The sequence below is a fragment of the Lissotriton helveticus genome, chromosome 1_2 (genome assembly GCF_964261635.1).
Source record: "Lissotriton helveticus chromosome 1_2, aLisHel1.1, whole genome shotgun sequence".
NCBI lineage: Eukaryota > Metazoa > Chordata > Amphibia > Caudata > Salamandridae > Lissotriton > Lissotriton helveticus.
Window position 1 is genome coordinate 327,399,288 of NC_136058.1, and position 22,798 is coordinate 327,422,085.

Below are 22,798 nucleotides of genomic sequence, written 5' to 3' on the forward strand. Positions count from 1 at the left end.
CAAAGGGAATGGACTATGAAACCAATTGACAACTTTGTTATACTGTTTGGTGCTTTCTTGTATTGCACTGAAGAAATTGCGTATAAAACTTGGCAGCGAAGCAGTCAATCTATTTCTCATTTCACCTGTGTCTTCAGTCTTACATATATTCCACCTCTTCTCTGTGCATGCAAAGTATGTGTTTGTTTGAAGCACTTCATTTTTGTGCAACGTAGGAACTATTTAATTTCTCCTTAAAAGCTCTGCCTACTTGCAAGATGTACGAACTATCATTGCAGTTGCAAGAAGGCTGGTCTGAAGAATCAGGCCATTTGCAAACGCAAAATGGCTTTTTCTGATGTATTAAATGGAAGGTATTCGAAAGGGGTGTTTGGGTGTACCTTCCAAATACCGAATTGCAGTGGTACGTAGAAATGTTTTTCCACCATAATTTGGCCCAAAACAATCATACTTCATCACCATCTCAGTGATTGTGGTAACCAATCCTCATATGATAAGGTGTCCCGTAAAAACCTCTTCCCCTTTAAGAATGTTTCAAAACAATCATTGTATGTAGAGGCATTGGTCCTATGTACGACTGCCTATTCAAATAAAATAACAATGAAACAAATATCTGTTTTTTAATTGATCCAGTTTTCCTTTAATAAATCATATTAAGGACTACTTCTCCTGTTCCACAGTTTCAAGGTTGTACTTTCTGGCACAACTTAGTATGATCCTCACACTCTTTCATGATGTACTGATATTTTGTCATTCTGATTCTTCTGAAAAGCTGGGGATATAGCTCCGTGGTAGAGCATTTGACTGCAGATCAAGAGGTCCCTGGTTCAAATCTGGGTGTCTCCTCACCCTTTTTTGATTCTGTTGTTTGTAATTGGGATTTTTCATCAATTCCATTTGGATCATTTTTGACAGAGTCAGTGTTCCCTTGGATATTGCACTTTAATAGCATTTCAGTGTTTCCTGCTCAAAACCTCTGAGTAAATGCAGTTTTTAACACTCGGCTTGGTATTCCCTTTGGGAAATTTCTGAAACATCATTGATCAATTTTGGAATTCGACTCTTCCTTTCACAGCACTAAACAAAGGGAATGGACTATGAAACCAATTGACAACTTTGTTATACTGTTTGGTGCTTCCTTGTATTGCACTGAAGAAATTGCGTATAAAACTTGGCAGCGAAGCAGTCAATCTATTTCTCATTACACCTGTGTCTTCAGTCTTACATATATTCCACCTCTTCTCAGTGCATGCAAAGTATGTGTTTGTTTGAAGCACTTCATTTTTGTGCAATGTAGGAACTATTTAATTTCTCCTTAAAAGCTCTGCCTACTTGCAAAATGTACGAACTATCATTGCAGTTGCAAGAAGGCTGGTCCGAAGAATCAGGCCATTTACAAACGCAAAATGGCTTTTTCTGATGTATTAAATGGAAGTTATTCGAAAGGGGTGTTTGGGTGTACCTTCCAAATACCGAATTGTAGTGGTACATAGAAATGTTTTTCCACCATAATTTGGCCCAAAACAATCATACTTCATCACAATCTCAGTGATTGTGGTAACCAATCCTCAAATGATAAGGTGTCCCATGAAAACCTCTTCCCCTTTAAGAATGTTTCAAAACAATCATTGTATGTAGGGGCATTGGTCCTATGTACGACTGCCTATTCAAATAAAATAACAATGAAACAAATATCTGTTTTTTAAATGATCCAGTTTTCCTTTAATAAATCATATTAAGGACTACTTCTCCTGTTCCACAGTTTCAAGGTTGTACTTTCTGGCACAACTTAGTATGATCCTCACACTCTTTCATGATGTACTGATATTTTGTCATTCTGATTCTTCTGAAAAACTGGGGACATAGCTCCGTGGTAGAGCATTTGACTGCACATCAAGAGGTCCCTGGTTCAAATCTGGGTGTCCCTTCACCCTATTTTGATTCTGTTGTTTGTAATTGGGAATTTTCATCAATTCCATTTGGATCATCTTTGACAGAGTCAGTGTTCCCTTGGATATTGCACTTTAATAGCATTTCAGTGTTTCCTGCTCAAAACCTGTGAGTAAATGCAGTTTTTAACACTCGGCTTGGTATTCCCTTTGGGAAATTTCTGAAACATCATTGATCAATTTTGGAATTCGGCTCTTCCTTTCACAGCACTAAACAAAGGGAATGGACTATGAAACCAATTGACAACTTTGTTATACTGTTTGGTGCTTTCTTGTATTGCACTGGAGAAATGGCGTATAAAACTTGGCAGCGAAGCAGTCAATCTATTTCTCATTTCACCTGTGTCTTCAGTCTTACATATATTCCACCTCTTCTCTGTGCATGCAAAGTATGTGTTTGTTTGAAGCACTTCATTTTTGTGCAACGTAGGAACTATTTAATTTCTCCTTAAAAGCTCTGCCTACGTGCAAGATGCACAAACTATCATTGCAGTTGCAAGAAGGCTGGTCTGAAGAATCAGGCCATTTGCAAACGCAAAATGGCTTTTTCTGATGTATTAAATGGAAGGTATTCGAAAGGGGTGTTTGGGTGTACCTTCCAAATACCGAATTGTAGTGGTACATAGAAATGTTTTTCCACCATAATTTGGCCCAAAACAATCATACTTCATCACCATCTCAGTGATTGTGGTAACCAATCCTCAAATGATAAGGTGTCCCGTAAAAACCTCTTCCCCTTTAAGAATGTTTCAAAACAATCATTGTATGTAGAGGCATTGGTTCTATGTACCACTGCCTATTCAAATAAAATAACAATGAAACAAATATCTGTTTTTTAAATGATCTAGTTTTCCTTTAATAAATAATATTAAGGACTATTTCTCCTGTTCCACAGTTTCAAGGTTGTACTTTCAGGAACAACTTAGTATGATCCACTCACTCTTTCATGATGTACTGACATTTTGTCATTCTGTTTTTACTGTAAAGCTGGGGATATAGCTCAGTGGTAGAGCTATATTGACTGCAGATCAAGAGGTCCCTGGTTCAAATCCTGCTGTCCCCTCACCCTATTTTGATTCTGTTGTTTGTAATTGGGACTTTTCATCAATTCCATTTTGATCATCTTTGACAGAGTCAGTGTTCCCTTGGATATTGCACTTTAATAGCATTTCAGTGTTTCCTGCTCAAAGCCTGTGAGTAAATGCAGTTTTTAACACTCGGCTTGGTATTCCCTTTGGGAAATTTCTGAAACATCATTGATCAATTTTGGAATCCGGCTCTTCCTTTCACAGCACTAAACAAAGGGAATGGACTATGAAACCAATTGACAACTTTGTTATACTGTTTGGTGCTTTCTTGTATTGCACTGAAGAAATGGCGTAAAAAACTTGGCAGCGAAGCAGTCAATCTATTTCTCATTTCACCTGTGTCTTCAGTCTTACATATATTCCACCTCTTCTCTGTGCATGCAAAGTATGTGTTTGTTTGAAGCACTTCATTTTTGTGCAACGTAGGAACTATTTAATTTCTCCTTAAAAGCTCTGCCTACGTGCAAGATGTACGAACTATCATTGCAGTTGCAAGAAGGCTGGTCTGAAGAATCAGGCCATTTGCAAACACAAAATGGCTTTTTCTGATGTATTAAATGGAAGGTATTCGAAAGGGGTGTTTGGGTGTACCTTCCAAATACCGAATTGTAGTGGTAGGTAGAAATGTTTTTCCACCATAATTTGGCCAAAACAATCATACTTCATCACCATCTCCTTGATTGTGGTATCCAATCCTCAAATGATAAGGTGTCCCGTAAAAACCTCTTCCCCTTTAAGAATGTTTCAAAACAATAATTGTATGTAGAGGCATTGGTCCTATGTACCACTGCCTATTCAAATAAAATAACAATGAAACAAATAAATCTGTTTTTTAAATGATCCAGTTTTCCTTTAATAAATAATATTAAGGACTACTTCTCCTGTTCCACAGTTTCAAGGTTGTACTTTCTGGCACAACTTAGTATGATCCTCACACTCTTTCATGATGTACTGATATTTTGTCATTCTGATCTCACTGAAAAGCTGGGGATAAAGCTCAGTGGTAAAGCATTTGACTGCAGATCAAGAGGTCCCCGGTTCTAATCCGGGTGTCCCCTCACTCTATTTTGATTCTGTTGTTTGTAATTGGGACTTTTCATCAATTCCATTTGGATCATCTTTGACAGAGTCAGTGTTCCCTTGGATATTGCACTTTAATAGCATTTCAGTGTTTCCTGCTCAAAGCCTGTGAGTAAATGCAGTTTTTAACACTAGGCTTGGTATTCCCTTTGGGAAATTTCTGAAACATCATTGATCAATTTTGGAATTCGGCTCTTCCTTTCACAGCACTAAACAAAGGGAATGGACTATGAAACCAATTGACAACTTTGTTATACTGTTTGGTGCTTTCTTGTATTGCACTGAAGAAATTGCTTATAAAACTTGGCAGCGAAGCAGTCAATCTATTTCTCATTTCACCTGTGTCTTCAGTCTTACATATATTCCACCTCTTCTCTGTGCATGCAAAGTATGTGTTTGTTTGAAGCACTTCATTTTTGTGTAACGTAGGAACTATTTAATTTCTCCTTAAAAGCTCTGCCTACTTGCAAGATGTACGAACTATCATTGCAGTTGCAAGAAGGCTGGTCGGAAGAATCAGGCCATTTGCAAACGCAAAATGGCTTTTTCTGATGTATTAAATGGAAGTTATTCGAAAGGGGTGTTTGGGTGTACCTTCCAAATACCGAATTGTAGTGGTACGTAGAAATGTTTTTCCACCATAATTTGGCCCAAAACAATCATACTTCATCACTATCTCAGTGATTGTGGTAACCAATCCTCAAATGATAAGGTGTCCCGTAAAAACCTCTTCCCCTTTAAGAATGTTTCAAAACAATCATTGTATGTAGAGGCATTGGTCCTATGTACGACTGCCTATTCAAATAAAATAACAATGAAACAAATATCTGTTTTTTAAATTATCCAGTTTTCCTTTAATAAATAATATTAAGGACTACTTCTCCTGTTCCACAGTTTCAAGGTTGTACTTTTTGGCGCAACTTAGTATGATCCTCACACTCTTTCATGATGTACTGATATTTTGTCATTCTGATTTTACTGAAATCCTGGGGATATAGCTCAGTGGTAGAGCATTTGACTGCAGATCAAGAGGTCCCTGGTTCAAATCCTGGTGTCCCCTCACCCTATTTTGATTCTGATGTTTGTAATTGGGACTTTCCATCAGTTCCATTTGGATCATCTTTGACAGAGTCAGTGGGCCCGATTCACGGAACTAACTTAAGACAAAATCCTAAACTTACTACTTTTGGTATTCACAGAAGTTAGGATTTTTGCCTTAAGTTTGTCTTAAGACAAACTTAAGACAGACTTAAGACAAACTTAAGACAAAATCCTAACTTAAGTCTGTCTTAAGTCTGTCTTAAGTCTGTCTTAAGACAAAATCCTAACTTCTGTGAATACCAAAAGTAGTAAGTTTAGGATTTTGTCTTAAATTAGTTCTGTGAATCGGGCCCTATGTTCCCTTGGATATTGCACTTTAATGGCATTACAGTGTTTGCTTCTCAAAACCTGTGAGTAAATGCAGTTTTTAACACTCGGCTTGGTATTCCCTTTGGGAAATTTCTGAAACATCATTGATCAATTTTGGAATTCGGCTCTTCCTTTCACAGCAATGAACAAAGGGAATGGACTATGAAACCAATTGACAACTTTGTTATACTGTTTGGTGCTTTCTTGTATTGCACTGAAGAAATGGCGTATAAAACTTGGCGGCGAAGCAGTCAATCTATTTCTCATTTCACCTGTGTCTTCAGTCTTACATATATTCCACCTCTTCTCTGTGCATGCAAAGTATGTGTTTGTTTGAAGCACTTCATTTTTGTGCAACGTAGGAACTATTTAATTTCTCCTTAAAAGCTCTGCCTACTTGCAAGATGTACGAACTATCATTGCAGTTGCAAGAAGGCTGGTCTGAAGAATCAGGCCATTTGCAAACGCAAAATGGCTTTTTCTGATGTCTTAAATGGAAGGTATTCGAAAGGGGTGTTTGGGTGTACCTTCCAAATACCGAATTGCAGTGGTACGTAGAAATGTTTTTCCACCATAATTTGGCCCAAAACAATCATACTTCATCACCATCTCAGTGATTGTGGTAACCAATCCTCAAATGATAAGGTGTCCCGTAAAAACCTCTTCCCCTTTAAGAATGTTTCAAAACAATCATTGTATGTAGAGGCATTGGTCCTATGTACGACTGCCTATTCAAATAAAATAACAATGAAGCAAATATCTGTTTTTTAAATGATCCAGTTTTCCTTTAATAAATCATATTAAGGACTACTTCTCCTGTTCCACAGTTTCAAGGTTGTACTTTCTGGCACAACTTAGTATGATCCTCACACTCTTTCATGATGTACTGATATTTTGTCATTCTGATTCTTCTGAAAAGCTGGGGATATAGCTCAGTGGTAGAGCATTTGACTGCAGATCACGAGGTCCCTGGTTCAAATCTGGGTGTCCCCTCCCCCTTTTTTGATTCTGTTGTTTGTAATTGGGACTTTTCATCAATTCCATTTGGATCATCTTTGACAGAGTCAGTGTTCCCTTGGATATTGCACTTTAATAGAATTTCAGTGTTTCCTGCTCAAAGCCTGTGAGTAAATGCAGTTTTTAACACTCGGCTTGGTATTCCCTTTGGAAAATTTCTGAAACATCATTGATCAATTTTGGAATCCGGCTCTTCCTTTCACAGCACTAAACAAAGGGAATGGACTATGAAACCAATTGACAACTTTGTTATACTGTTTGGTGCTTCCTTGTATTGCACTGAAGAAATTGCGTATAAAACTTGGCAGCGAAGCAGTCAATCTATTTCTCATTTCACCTGTGTCTTCAGTCTTACATATATTCCACCTCTTCTCAGTGCATGCAAAGTATGTGTTTGTTTGAAGCACTTCATTTTTGTGCAATGTAGGAACTATTTAATTTCTCCTTAAAAGCTCTGCCTACTTGCAAGATGCACGAACTATCATTGCAGTTGCAAGAAGGCTGGTCTGAAGAATCAGGCCATTTACAAACGCAAAATGGCTTTTTCTGATGTATTAAATGGAAGTTATTCGAAAGGGGTGTTTGGGTGTACCTTCCAAATACCGAATTGTAGTGGTACGTAGAAATGTTTTTCCACCATAATTTGGCCCAAAACAATCATACTTCATCACAATCTCAGTGATTGTGGTAACCAATCCTCAAATGATAAGGTGTCCCATGAAAACCTCTTCCCCTTTAAGAATGTTTCAAAACAATCATTGTATGTAGGGGCATTGGTCCTATGTACGACTGCCTATTCAAATAAAATAACAATGAAACAAATATCTGTTTTTTAAATGATCCAGTTTTCCTTTAATAAATAATATTAAGGACTACTTCTCCTGTTCTAAGTTTCAAGGTTGTACTTTCTGGCAGAACTTAGTATGATCCTCACACTCTTTCATGATGTACTGATATTTTGTCATTCTGATTTTACTGAAAAGTTGGGGATATAGCTCAGTGGTAGAGCATTTGACTGCAGATCAAGGGGTCCCTGGTTCAAATCCGGGTGTCCCTTCACCCTATTTTGATTCTGTTGTTTGTAATTGGGAATTTTCATCAATTCCATTTGGATCATCTTTGACAGAGTCAGTGTTCCCTTGGATATTTCACTTTAATAGCATTTCAGTGTTTCCTGCTCAAAACCTGTGAGTAAATGCAGTTTTTAACACTCGGCTTGGTATTCCCTTTGGGAAATTTCTGAAACATCATTGATCAATTTTGGAATTCGGCTCTTCCTTTCACAGCACTAAACAAAGGGAATGGACTATGAAACCAATTGACAACTTTGTTATACTGTTTGGTGCTTTCTTGTATTGCACTGAAGAGATTGCGTATAAAACTTGGCAGCGAAGCAGTCAATCTATTTCTCATTTCACCTGTGTCTTCAGTCTTACATATATTCCACCTCTTCTCTGTGCATGCAAAGTATGTGTTTGCTTGAAGCACTTCATTTTTGTGCAACGTAGGAACTATTTAATTTCTCCTGAAAAGCTCTGCCTACTTGCAAGATGTACGAACTATCATTGCAGTTGCAAGAAGGCAGGTCTGAAGAATCAGGCCATTTGCAAACGCAAAATGGCTTTTTCTGATGTATTAAATGGAAGTTATTTGAAAGGGGTGTTTGGGTGTACCTTCCAAATACCGAATTGTAGTGGTACGTAGAAATGCTTTTCCACCATAATTTGGCCCAAAACAATCATACTTTATCACCATCTCAGTGATTGTGGTAACGAATCCTCAAATGATAAGGTGTCCCGTAAAAACCTCTTCCCCTTTAAGAATGTTTCAAAACAATCATTGTATGTAGAGGCATTGGTCCTATGTACGACTGCCTATTCAAATAAAATAACAATGAAGCAAATATCTGTTTTTTAAATGATCCAGTTTTCCTTTAATAAATAATATTAAGGACTACTTCTCCTGTTCCACAGTTTCAAGGTTGTACTTTCTGGCACAACTTAGTATGATCCTCACACTCTTTCATGATGTACTGATATTTTGTCATTCTGATTTTACTGAAAAGCTGGGGATATAGCTCAGTGGTAGAGCATTTAACTGCAGATCAAGAGGTCCCTGGTACAAATCCTGGTGTCCCCTCACCCTATTTTGATTCTGTTGTTTGTAATTGGGACTCTCCATCAATTCCATTTGGATCATCTTGGACTGAGTCAGTGTTCCCTTGGATATTGCACTTTAATGGCATTACAGTGTTTGCTTCTCAAAACCTGTGAGTAAATGCAGTTTTTAACACTCAGCTTGGTATTCCCTTTGGGAAATTTCTGAAACATCATTGATCAATTTTGGAATTCGGCTCTTCCTTTCACAGCAGTAAACAAAGGGAATGGACTATGAAACCAATTGACAACTTTGTTATACTGTTTGGTGCTTTCTTGTATTGCACTGAAGAAATTGCGTATAAAACTTGGCGGCGAAGCAGTCAATCTATTTCTCATTTCACCTGTGTCTTCAGTCTTACATATATTCCACCTCTTCTCAGTGCATGCAAAGTATGTGTTTGTTTGAAGCACTTCATTTTTGTGCAACGTAGGAACTATTTAATTTCTCCTTAAAAGCTCTGCCTACTTGCAAGATGTACAAACTATCATTGCAGTTGCAAGAAGGATGGTCTGAAGAATCAGGCCATTTACAAATGCAAAATGGCTTTTTCTGATGTATTAAATGGAAGTTATTCGAAAGGGGTGTTTGGGTGTACCTTCCAAATACCGAATTGTAGTGGTACGTAGAAATGTTTTTCCACCATAATTTGGCCCAAAACAATCATACTTGATTACAATCTCAGTGATTGTGGTAACCAATCCTCAAATGATAAGGTGTCCCATAAACACCTCTTCCCCTTTAAGAATGTTTCAAAACAATCATTGTATGTAGGGGCATTGGTCCTATGTACGACTGCCTATTCAAATAAAATAACAATGAAACAAATATCTGTTTTTTAAATGATCCAGTTTTCCTTTAATAAATAATATTAAGGACTACTTCTCCTGTTCTAAGTTTCAATGTTGTACTTTCTGGCAGAACTTAGTATGATCCTCACACTCTTTCATGATGTACTGATATTTTGTCATTCTGATTTTACTGAAAAGTTGGGGATATAGCTCAGTGGTAGAGCATTTGACTGCAGATCAAGAGGTCCCTGGTTCAAATCCGGGTGTCCCCTCACCCTATTTTGATTCTGTTTTTTGTAATTGGAACTTTTCATCAATTCCATTTGGATCATCTTTGACAGAGTCAGTGTTCCCTTGGATATTGCACTTTAATAGCATTTCAGTGTTTCCTGCTCAAAACCTGTGAGTAAATGCAGTTTTTAACACTCAGCTTGGTATTCCCTTTGGGAAATTTCTGAAACATCATTGATCAATTTTGGAATTCGGCTCTTCCTTTCACAGCACTAAACTAAGGGAATGGACTATGAAACCAATTGACAACTTTGTTATACTGTTTGGTGCTTTCGTGTATTGCACTGGAGAAATGGCGTATAAAACTTGGCAGCGAAGCAGTCAATCTATTTCTCATTTCACCTGTGTCTTCAGTCTTACATATATTCCACCTCTTCTCTGTGCATGCAAAGTATGTGTTTGTTTGAAGCACTTCATTTTTGTGCAACGTAGGAACTATTTAATTTCTACTTAAAAGCTCTGCCTACGTGCAAGATGCACAAACTATCATTGCAGTTGCAATAAGGCTGGTCTGAAGAATCAGGCCATTTGCAAACGCAAAATGGCTTTTTCTGATGTATTAAATGGAAGGTATTCGAAAGGGGTGTTTGGGTGTACCTTCCAAATACCGAATTGTAGTGGTACATAGAAATGTTTTTCCACCATAATTTGGCCCAAAACAATCATACTTCATCACCATCTCAGTGATTGTGGTAACCAATCCTCAAATGATAAGGTGTCCCGTAAAAACCTCTTCCCCTTTAAGAATGTTTCAAAACAATCATTGTATGTAGAGGCATTGGTTCTATGTACCACTGCCTATTCAAATAAAATAACAATGAAACAAATATCTGTTTTTTAAATGATCTAGTTTTCCTTTAACAAATATTATTAAGGACTATTTCTCCTGTTCCACAGTTTCAAGGTTGTACTTTCCGGAACAACTTAGTATGATCCACTCACTCTTTCATGATGTACTGACATTTTGTCATTCTGATTTTACTGTAAAGCTGGGGATATAGCTCGGTGGTAGAGCTATATTGACTGCAGATCAAGAGGTCCCTGGTTCAAATCCTGCTGTCCCCTCACCCTATTTTGATTCTGTTGTTTGTAATTGGGACTTTTCATCAATTCCATTTTGATCATCTTTGACAGAGTCAGTGTTCCCTTGGATATTGCACTTTTATAGAATTTCAGTGTTTCCTGCTCAAAGCCTGTGAGTAAATGCAGTTATTAACACTCGGCTTGGTATTTCCTTTGGGAAATTTCTGAAACATCATTGATCAATTTTGGAATCCGGCTCTTCCTTTCACAGCACTAAACAAAGGGAATGGACTATGAAACCAATTGACAACTTTGTTATACTGTTTGGTGCTTTCTTGTATTGCACTGAAGAAATGGCGTAAAAAACTTGGCAGCGAAGCAGTCAATCTATTTCTCATTTCACCTGTGTCTTCAGTCTTACATATATTCCACCTCTTCTCTGTGCATGCAAAGTATGTGTTTGTTTGAAGCACTTCATTTTTGTGCAACGTAGGAACTATTTAATTTCTCCTTAAAAGCTCTGCCTACGTGCAAGATGTACGAACTATCATTGCAGTTGCAAGAAGGCTGGTCTGAAGAATCAGGCCATTTGCAAACGCAAAATGGTTTTTTCTGATGTATTAAATGGAAGGTATTCAAAAGGGGTGTTTGGGTGTACCTTCCAAATACCGAATTGTAGTAGTACGTAGAAATGTTTTTCCACCATAATTTGGCCAAAACAATCATACTTCATCACCATCTCCTTGATTGTGGTACCCAATCCTCAAATGATAAGGTGTCCCGTAAAAACCTCTTCCCCTTTAAGAATGTTTCAAAACAATCATTGTATGTAGAGGCATTGGTTCTATGTACCACTGCCTATTCAAATAAAATAACAATGAAACAAATATCTGTTTTTTAAATGATCTAGTTTTCCTTTAATAAATATTATTAAGGACTATTTCTCCTGTTCCACAGTTTCAAGGTTGTACTTTCCGGAACAACTTAGTATGATCCACTCACTCTTTCATGATGTACTGACATTTTGTCATTCTGCTTTTACTGTAAAGCTGGGGATATAGCTCAGTGGTAGAGCTATATTGACTGCAGATCAAGAGGTCCCTGGTTCAAATCCTGCTGTCCCCTCACCCTATTTTGATTCTGTTGTTTGTAATTGGGACTTTTTATCAATTCCATTTTGATCATCTTTGACAGAGTCAGTGTTCCCTTGGATATTGCACTTTAATAGCATTTCAGTGTTTCCTGCTCAAAGCCTGTGAGTAAATGCAGTTTTTAACACTCGGCTTGGTATTCCCTTTGGGACATTTTTGAAACATCATTGATCAATTTTGGAATCCGGCTCTTCCTTTCACAGCACTAAACAAAGGGAATGGACTATGAAACCAATTGACAACTTTGTTATACTGTTTGGTGCTTTCTTATATTGCACTGAAGAAATGGCGTAAAAAACTTGGCAGCGAAGCAGTCAATCTATTTCTCATTTCACCTGTGTCTTCAGTCTTACATATATTCCACCTCTTCTCTGTGCATGCAAAGTATGTGTTTGTTTGAAGTACTTCATTTTTGTGCAACGTAGGAACTATTTAATTTCTCCTTAAAAGCTCTGCCTACGTGCAAGATGTACGAACTATCATTGCAGTTGCAAGAAGGCTGGTCTGAAGAATCAGGCCATTTGCAAACGCAAAATGGCTTTTTCTGATGTATTAAATGGAAGGTATTCAAAAGGGGTGTTTGGGTGTACCTTCCAAATACCGAATTGTAGTGGTACGTAGAAATGTTTTTCCACCATAATTTGGCCAAAACAATCATACTTCATCACCATCTCCTTGATTGTGGTAACCAATCCTCAAATGATAGGTGTCCCGTAAAAACCTCTTCCCCTTTAAGATTGTTTCAAAACAATCATTGTATGTAGAGGCATTGGTCCTATGTACCACTGCCTATTCAAATAAAATAACAATGAAACAAATAAATCTGTTTTTTAAATGATCCAGTTTTCCTTTAATAAATAATATTAAGGACTACTTCTCCTGTTCCACAGTTTCAAGGTTGTACTTTCTGGAACAACTTAGTATGATCCTCACACTCTTTCATGATGTACTGATATTTTGTCATTCTGATTTTACTGAAAAGCTGGGGATATAGCTCAGTGGTAGAGCATTTAACTGCAGATCAAGAGGTCCCTGGTTCTAATCCGGGTGTCCCCTCACTCTATTTTGATTCTGTTGTTTGTAATTGGGACTTTTCATCAATTCCATTTGGATCATCTTTGACAGAGTCAGTGTTCCCTTGGATATTGCACTTTAATAGCATTTCAGTGTTTCCTGCTCAAAGCCTGTGAATAAATGCAGTTTTTAACACTCGGCTTGGTATTCCCTTTGGGAAATTTCTGAAACATCATTGGTCAATTTTGGAATTCGGCTCTTCCTTTCACAGCACTAAACAAAGGGAATGGACTATGAAACCAATTGACAACTTTGTTATACTGTTTGGTGCTTTCTTGTATTGCACTGGAGAAATGGCGTATAAAACTTGGCAGCGAAGCAGTCAATCTATTTCTCATTTCACCTGTGTCTTCAGTCTTACATATATTCCACCTCTTCTCTGTGCATGCAAAGTATGTGTTTGTTTGAAGCACTTCATTTTTGTGCAACGTAGGAACTATTTAATTTCTCCTTAAAAGCTCTGCCTACGTGCAAGATGCACAAACTATCATTGCAGTTGCAAGAAGGCTGGTCTGAAGAATCAGGCCATTTGCAAACGCAAAATGGCTTTTTCTGATGTATTAAATGGAAGGTATTCGAAGGGGGTGTTTGGGTGTACCTTCCAAATACCGAATTGTAGTGGTACATAGAAATGTTTTTCCACCATAATTTGGCCCAAAACAATCATACTTCATCACCATCTCAGTGATTGTGGTAACCAATCCTCAAATTATAAGGTGTCCCGTAAAAACCTCTTCCCCTTTAAGAATGTTTCAAAACAACCATTGTATGAAGAGGCATTGGTCCAATGTAAGACTGTCTATTCAAATAAAATACCAATGAAACAAATATCTGTTTTTTAAATGATCCAGTTTTCCTTTAATAAATAATATTAAGGACTACTTCTCCTGTTCCACAGTTTCAAGGTTGTACTTTCTGGCACAACTTAGTATGATCCTCACACTCTTTCATGATGTACTGATATTTTGTCATTCTGATTCTACTGAAAAGCTGGGGATATAGCTCAGTGGTAGTGCATTTGGCTGCAGATCAAGAGGTCCCTGGTTCAAATCCGGGTGTCCCCTCACCCTTTTTTTATTCTGTTGTTTGTAATTGGGACTTTTTATCAATTCCATTTGGATCATTTCTGACAGAGTCAGTGTTCCCTTGGATATTGCACTTTAATAGCATTTCAGTGTTTCCTGCTCAAAACCTGTGAGTAAATGCAGTTTTTAACACTCGGCTTGGTATTCCCTTTGGGAAATTTCTGAAACATCATTGATCAATTTTGGAATTCGGCTCTTCCTTTCACAGCACTAAACAAAGGGAATGGACTATGAAACCAATTGACAACTTTGTTATACTGTTTGGTGCTTTCTTGTATTGCACTGAAGAAATTGCGTATAAAACTTGGCAGCGAAGCAGTCAATCTATTTCTCATTTCACCTGTGCCTTCAGTCTTACATATATTCCACCTCTTCTCAGTGCATGCAAAGTATGTGTTTGTTTGAAGCACTTCATTTTTGTGCAACGTATGAACTATTTAATTTCTCCTTAAAAGCTCTGCCTACTTGCAAGATGTACGAACTATCATTGCAGTTGCAAGAAGGCTGGTCTGAAGAATCAGGCCATTTACAAACGCAAAATGGCTTTTTCTGATGTATTAAATGGAAGTTATTCGAAAGGGGTGTTTGGGTGTACCTTCCAAATACCGAATTATAGTGGTACGTAGAAATGTTTTTCCACCATAATTTGGCCCAAAACAATCATACTTCATCACAATCTCAGTGATTGTGGTAACCAATCCTCAAATGATAAGGTGTCCCATAAAAACCTCTTCCCCTTTAAGAATGTTTCAAAACAATCATTGTATGTAGGGGCATTGGTCCTATGTACGACTGCCTATTCAAATAAAATAACAATGAAACAAATATCTGTTTTTTAAATGATCCAGTTTTCCTTTAATAAATAATATTAAGGACTACTTCTCCTGTTCTAAGTTTCAAGGTTGTACTTTCTGGCAGAACTTAGTATGATCCTCACACTCTTTCATGATGTACTGATATTTTGTCATTCTGATTTTACTGAAAAGTTGGGGATATAGCTCAGTGGTAGAGCATTTGACTGCAGATCAAGAGGTCCCTGGTTTAAATCCGGGTGTCCCCTCACCCTATTTTGATTCTGTTGTTTGTAATTGGGACTTTTCATCAATTCCATTTGGATCATCTTTGACAGAGTCAGTGTTCCCTTGGATATTGCACTTTATTAGCATTTCAGTGTTTCCTGCTCAAAACCTGTGAGTAAATGCAGTTTTTAACACTCGGCTTGGTATTCCCTTTGGGAAATTTCTGAAACATCATTGATCAATTTTGGAATTCGGCTCTTCCTTTCACAGCACTAAACAAAGGGAATGGACTATGAAACCAATTGACAACTTTGATATACTGTTTGGTGCTTTCTTGTATTGCACTGGAGAAATGGCGTATAAAACTTGGCAGCGAAGCAGTCAGTCTATTTCTCATTTCACCTGTGTCTTCAGTCTTACATATATTCCATCTCTTCTCTGTGCATGCAAAGTATGTGTTTGTTTGAAGCACTTCATTTTTGTGCAACGTAGGAACTATTTAATATCTCCTTAAAAGCTCTGCCTACGTGCAAGATGCACAAACTATCATTGCAGTTGCAAGAAGGCTGGTCTGAAGAATCAGGCCATTTGCAAACGCAAAATGGCTTTTTCTGATGTATTAAATGGAAGGTATTCGAAAGGGGTGTTTGGGTGTACCTTCCAAATACTGAATTGTAGTGGTACATGGAAATGTTTTTCCACCATAATTTGGCCCAAAACAATCATACTTCATCACCATCTCAGTGATTGTGGTAACCAATCATCAAATAATAAGGTGTCCCGTAAAAACCTCTTCCCCTTTAAGAATGTTTCAAAACAATCATTGTATGTAGAGGCATTGGTTCTATGTACCACTGCCTATTCAAATAAAATAACAATGAAACAAATATCTGTTTTTTAAATGATCTAGTTTTCCTTTAATAAATATTATTAAGGACTATTTCTCCTGTTCCACAGTTTCAAGGTTGTACTTTCCCGAACAACTTAGTATGATCCACTCACTCTTTCATGATGTACTGACATTTTGTCATTCTGATTTTACTGTAAAGCTGGGGATATAGCTCAGTGGTAGAGCTATATAGACTGCAGATCAAGAGGTCCTTGGTTCAAATCCTGCTGTCCCCTCACCCTCTTTTGATTCTGTTGTTTGTAATTTGGACTTTTCATCAATTCCATTTTGATCATCTTTGACAGAGTCAGTGTTCCCTTGGATATTGCACTTTAATAGCATTTCAGTGTTTCCTGCTCAAAGCCTGTGAGTAAATGCAGTTTTTAACACTCGGCTTGGTATTCCCTTTGGGAAATTTCTGAAACATCATTGATCAATTTTGGAATCCGGCTCTTCCTTTCACAGCACTAAACAAAGGGAATGGACTATGAAACCAATTGACAACTTTGTTATACTGTTTGGTGCTTTCTTGTATTGCACTGAAGAAATGGCATAAAAAACTTGGCAGCGAAGCAGTCAATCTATTTCTCATTTCACCTGTGTCTTCAGTCTTACATATATTCCACCTCTTCTCTGTGCATGCAAAGTATGTGTTTGTTTGAAGCACTTCATTTTTGTGCAACGTAGGAACTATTTAATTTCTCCTTAAAAGCTCTGCCTACGTGCAAGATGCACAAACTATCATTGCAGTTGCAAGAAGGCTGGTCTGAAGAATCAGGCCATTTGCAAACGCAAAATGGCTTTTTCTGATGTATTAAATGTAAGGTATTCAAAAGGGGTGTTTGGGTGTACCTTCCAAATACCGAATTGTAGTGGTACATAGAAATGTTTTTCCACCATAATTTGGCCCAAAACAATCATACTTCATCACCATCTCAGTGATTGTGGTAACCAATCCTCAAATGATAAGGTGTCCCGTAAAAACCTCTTCCCCTTTAAGAATGTTTCAAAACAATCATTGTATGTAGAGGCATTGGTTCTATGTACCACTGCCTATTCAAATAAAATAACAATGAAACAAATATCTGTTTTTTAAATGATCTAGTTTTCCTTTAATAAATAATATTAAGGACTATTTCTCCTGTTCCACAGTTTCAAGGTTGTACTTTCCGGAACAACTTAGTATGATCCACTCACTCTTTCATGATGTACTGACATTTTGTCATTCTGTTTTTACTGTAAAGCTGGGGATATAGCTCAGTGGTAGAGCTATATTGACTGCAGATCAAGAGGTTCCTGGTTCAAATCCTGCTGTCCCCTCACCCTATTTTGATTCTGTTGTTTGTAATTGGGACTTTTCATCAATTCCATTTTGATCATCTTTGACAGAGTCAGTGTTCCCTTGGATATTGCACTTTAATAGCATTTCAGTGTTTCCTGCTCAAAGCCTGTGAGTAAATGCAGTTTTTAACACTCGGCTTGGTATTCCCTTTGGGAAATTTCTGAAACATCATTGATCAATTTTGGAATCCGGCTCTTCCTTTCACAGCACTAAACAAAGGGAATGGACTATGAAACCAATTGACAACTTTGTTATACTGTTTGGTGCTTTCTTGTATTGCACTGAAGAAATGGCGTAAAAAACTTGGCAGCGAAGCAGTCAATCTATTTCTCATTTCACCTGTGTCTTCAGTCTTACATATATTCCACCTCTTCTCTGTGCATGCAAAGTATGTGTTTGTTTGAAGCACTTCATTTTTGTGCAACGTAGGAACTATTTAATTTCTCCTTAAAAGCTCTGCCTACGTGCAAGATGTACAAACTATCATTGCAGTTGCAAGAAGGCTGGTCTGAAGAATCAGGCCATTTGCAAACGCAAAATGGCTTTTTCTGATGTATTAAATGGAAGGTATTCAAAAGGGGTGTTTGGGTGTACCTTCCAAATACCGAATTGTAGTAGTACGTAGAAATGTTTTTCCACCATAATTTGGCCAGAACAATCATACTTCATCACCATCTCCTTGATTGTGGTAACCAATCCTCAAATGATAAGGTGTCCCGTAAAAACCTCTTCCCCTTTAAGAATGTTTCAAAACAATCATTGTATGTAGAGGCATTGGTCCTATGTACCACTGCCTATTCAAATAAAATAACAATGAAACAAATAAATCTGTTTTTTAAATGATCCAGTTTTCCTTTAATATATAATATTAAGGACTACTTCTCCTGTTCCACAGTTTCAAGGTTGTACTTACTGGCACAACTTAGTATGATCCTCACACTCTTTCATGATGTACTGATATTTTGTCATTCTGATTTCACTGAAAAGCTGGGGATATAGCTCAGTGGTAGAGCATTTGACTGCAGATCAAGAGGTCCCTGGTTCTAATCCAGGTGTCCCCTCACTCTATTTTGATTCTGTTTTTTGTAATTGGGACTTTCCATCAATTCCATTTGGATCATCTTTGACAGAGTCAGTGTTCCCTTGGATATTGCACTTTAATGGCATTAGAGTGTTTGCTTCTCAAAACCTGTGAGTAAATGCAGTTTTTAACACTCGGCTTGGTATTCCCTTTGGGAAATTTCTGAAACATCATTGATCAATTTTGGAATTTGGCTCTTCCTTTCACAGCACTAAACAAAGGGAATGGACTATGAAACCAATTGACAACTTTGTTATACTGTTTGGTGCTTTCTTGTATTGCACTGAAGAAATGGCGTATAAAACTTGGCAGCGAAGCAGTCAATCTATTTCTCATTTCACCTGTGTCTTCAGTCTTACATATATTCCACCTCTTCTCTGTGCATGCAAAGTATGTGTTTGTTTGAAGCCCTTCATTTTTGTGCAACGTAGGAACTATTTAATTTCTCCTTAAAAGCTCTGCCTACGTGCAAGATGTACGAACTATCATTGCAGTTGCAAGAAGGCTGGTCTGAAGAATCAGGCCATTTGCAAACGCAAATGGCTTTTTCTGATGTATTAAATGGAAGGTATTCGAAAGGGGTGTTTGGGTGTACCTTCCACATACCGAATTGTAGTGGTACGTAGAAATTTTTTTCCTCCATAATTTGGCCCAAAACAATCATACTTCATCACCATCTCCGTGATTGTGGTAACCAATCCTCAAATGATAAGGTGTCCCGTAAAAACCTCTTCCCCTTTAAGAATGTTTCAAATCAATCATTGTATGTAGAGGCATTGGTCCTATGTACCACTGCCTATTCAAATAAAATAACAATGAAACAAATATCTGTTTTTTAAATGATCCAGTTTTCCTTCAATAAATAATATTAAGGACTACTTCTCCTGTTCCACAGTTTCAAGGTTGTACTTTCCGGAACAACTTAGTATGATCCTCTCACTCATTCATGATGCACTGATGTTTTGTCATTCTGATTTTTCTGTAAACCTGGGGATATAGCTCCGTGGTAGAGCATTTGACTGCAGATCAAGAGGTCCCTGGTTCAAATCCTGGTGTCCCCTCACCCTATTTTGATTCTGTTGTTTGTAATTGGGACTTTCCATCAATTCCATTTGGATCATCTTTGACAGAGTCAGTGTTCCCTTGGATATTGCACTTTAATGGCATTACAGTGTTTGCTTCTCAAAACCTGTGAGTAAATGCAGTTTTTAACACTCGGCTTGGTATTCCCTTTGGGAAATTTCTGAAACATCATTGATCAATTTTGGAATTCGGCTCTTCCTTTCACAGCACTAAACAAAGGGAATGGACTATGAAACCAATTGACAACTTTGTTATACTGTTTGGTGCTTTCTTGTATTGCACTGAAGAAATTGCGTATAAAACTTGGCAGCGAAGCAGTCAATCTATTTCTCATTTCACCTGTGTCTTCAGTCTTACATATATTCCACCTCTTCTCTGTGCATGCAAAGTATGTGTTTGTTTGAAGCACTTCATTTTTGTGCAACGTAGGAACTATTTAATTTCTCCTTAAAAGCTCTGCCTACTTGCAAGATGTACGAACTATCATTGCAGTTGCAAGAAGGCTGGTCTGAAGAATCAGGCCATTTGCAAACGCAAAATGGCTTTTTCTGATGTATTAAATGGAAGGTATTCGAAAGGGGTGTTTGGGTGTACCTTCCAAATACCGAATTGCAGTGGTACGTAGAAATGTTTTTCCACCATAATTTGGCCCAAAACAATCATACTTCATCACCATCTCAGTGATTGTGGTAACCAATCCTCAAATGATAAGGTGTCCCGTAAAAACCTCTTCCCCTTTAAGAATGTTTCAAAACAATCATTGTATGTAGAGGCATTGGTCCTATGTACGACTGCCTATTCAAATAAAATAACAATGAAACAAATATCTGTTTTTTAAATGATCCAGTTTTCCTTTAATAAATCATATTAAGGACTACTTCTCCTGTTCCACAGTTTCAAGGTTGTACTTTCTGGCACAACTTAGTATGATCCTCACACTCTTTCATGATGTACTGATATTTTGTCATTCTGATTCTTCTGAAAAGCTGGGGATATAGCTCCGTGGTAGAGCATTTGACTGCAGATCAAGAGGTCCCTGGTTCAAATCTGGGTGTCTCCTCACCCTTTTTTGATTCTGTTGTTTGTAATTGGGATTTTTCATCAATTCCATTTGGATCATTTTTGACAGAGTCAGTGTTCCCTTGGATATTGCACTTTAATAGCATTTCAGTGTTTCCTGCTCAAAACCTGTGAGTAAATGCAGTTTTTAACACTCGGCTTGGTATTCCCTTTGGGAAATTTCTGAAACATCATTGATCAATTTTGGAATTCGGCTCTTCCTTTCACAGCACTAAACAAAGGGAATGGACTATGAAACCAATTGACAACTTTGTTTTACTGTTTGGTGCTTCCTTGTATTGCACTGAAGAAATTGCGTATAAAACTTGGCAGCGAAGCAGTCAATCTATTTCTCATTTCACCTGTGTCTTCAGTCTTACATATATTCCACCTCTTCTCAGTGCATGCAAAGTATGTGTTTGTTTGAAGCACTTCATTTTTGTGCAATGTAGGAACTATTTAATTTCTCCTTAAAAGCTCTGCCTACTTGCAAAATGTATGAACTATCATTGCAGTTGCAAGAAGGCTGGTCTGAAGAATCAGGCCATTTACAAACGCAAAATGGCTTTTTCTGATGTATTAAATGGAAGTTATTCGAAAGGGGTGTTTGGGTGTACCTTCCAAATACCGAATTGTAGTGGTACGTAGAAATGTTTTTCCACCATAATTTGGCCCAAAACAATCATACTTCATCACAATCTCAGTGATTGTGGTAACCAATCCTCAAATGATAAGGTGTCCCATGAAAACCTCTTCCCCTTTAAGAATGTTTCAAAGCAATCATTGTATGTAGGGGCATTGGTCCTATGTACGACTGCCTATTCAAATAAAATAACAATGAAACAAATATCTGTTTTTTAAATGATCCAGTTTTCCTTTAATAAATAATATTAAGGACTACTTCTCCTGTTCTAAGTTTCAAGGTTGTACTTTCTGGCAGAACTTAGTATGATCCTCACACTCTTTCATGATGTACTGATATTTTGTCATTCTGATTTTACTGAAAAGTTGGGGATATAGCTCAGTGGTAGAGCATTTGACTGCAGATCAAGAGGTCCCTGGTTCAAGTCCGGGTGTCCCTTCACCCTATTTTGATTCTGTTGTTTGTAATTGGGAATTTTCATCAATTCCATTTGGATCATCTTTGACAGAGTCAGTGTTCCCTTGGATATTGCACTTTAATAGCATTTCAGTGTTTCCTGCTCAAAACCTGTGAGTAAATGCAGTTTTTAACACTCGGCTTGGTATTCCCTTTGGGAAATTTCTGAAACATCATTGATCAATTTTGGAATTCGGCTCTTCCTTTCACAGCACTAAACAAAGGGAATGGACTAGGAAACCAATTGACAACTTTGTTATACTGTTTGGTGCTTTCTTGTATTGCACTGGAGAAATGGCGTATAAAACTTGGCAGCGAAGCAGTCAATCTATTTCTCATTTCACCTGTGTCTTCAGTCTTACATATATTCCACCTCTTCTCTGTGCATGCAAAGTATGTGTTTGTTTGAAGCACTTCATTTTGTGCAACGTAGGAACTATTTAATTTCTCCTTAAAAGCTCTGCCTACGTGCAAGATGCACAAACTATCATTGCAGTTGCAAGAAGGCTGGTCTGAAGAATCAGGCCATTTGCAAACGCAAAATGGCTTTTTCTGATTTATTAAATGGAAGGTATTCGAAAGGGGTGTTTGGGTGTACCTTCCAAATACCGAATTGTAGTGGTACATAGAAATGTTTTTCCACCATAATTTGGCCCAAAACAATCATACTTCTTCACCATCTCAGTGATTGTGGTAACCAATCCTCAAATGATAAGGTGTCCCGTAAAAACCTCTTCCCCTTTAAGAATGTTTCAAAACAATCATTGTATGTAGAGGCATTGGTTCTATGTACCACTGCCTATTCAAATAAAATAACAATGAAACAAATATCTGTTTTTTAAATGAACTAGTTTTCCTTTAATAAATAATATTACGGACTATTTCTCCTGTTCCACAGTTTCAAGGTTGTACTTTCAGGAACAACTTAGTATGATCCACTCACTCTTTCATGATGTACTGACATTTTGTCATTCTGTTTTTACTGTAAAGCTGGGGATATAGCTCAGTGGTAGAGCTATATTGACTGCAGATCAAGAGGTCCCTGGTTCAAATCCTGCTGTCCCCTCACCCTATTTTGATTCTGTTGTTTGTAATTGGGACTTTTCATCA

General features: G+C 37.5%; 6 non-coding genes across 6 annotated transcripts; all 6 read left to right on the plus strand.

The window, feature by feature from the left end:
* Nucleotides 1-5,105: 5,105 nt before the first annotated feature.
* Nucleotides 5,106-5,177, plus strand: TRNAC-GCA (transfer RNA cysteine (anticodon GCA)). The gene has a single exon. It is a non-coding gene; the product is annotated as a tRNA-Cys (tRNA).
* Nucleotides 5,178-7,529: 2,352 nt separating this feature from the next.
* TRNAC-GCA (transfer RNA cysteine (anticodon GCA)) lies at nucleotides 7,530-7,601 on the plus strand. Its single transcript has one exon. It is a non-coding gene; the product is annotated as a tRNA-Cys (tRNA).
* A 2,091-nt stretch (nucleotides 7,602-9,692) lies between these two features.
* Nucleotides 9,693-9,764, plus strand: TRNAC-GCA (transfer RNA cysteine (anticodon GCA)). Its single transcript has one exon. It is a non-coding gene; the product is annotated as a tRNA-Cys (tRNA).
* A 5,340-nt stretch (nucleotides 9,765-15,104) lies between these two features.
* On the plus strand, nucleotides 15,105-15,176 carry TRNAC-GCA (transfer RNA cysteine (anticodon GCA)). The gene has a single exon. It is a non-coding gene; the product is annotated as a tRNA-Cys (tRNA).
* A 3,179-nt stretch (nucleotides 15,177-18,355) lies between these two features.
* On the plus strand, nucleotides 18,356-18,427 carry TRNAC-GCA (transfer RNA cysteine (anticodon GCA)). Its single transcript has one exon. It is a non-coding gene; the product is annotated as a tRNA-Cys (tRNA).
* A 3,172-nt stretch (nucleotides 18,428-21,599) lies between these two features.
* TRNAC-GCA (transfer RNA cysteine (anticodon GCA)) lies at nucleotides 21,600-21,671 on the plus strand. Its single transcript has one exon. It is a non-coding gene; the product is annotated as a tRNA-Cys (tRNA).
* The last annotated feature ends 1,127 nt before the right edge of the window (nucleotides 21,672-22,798 follow it).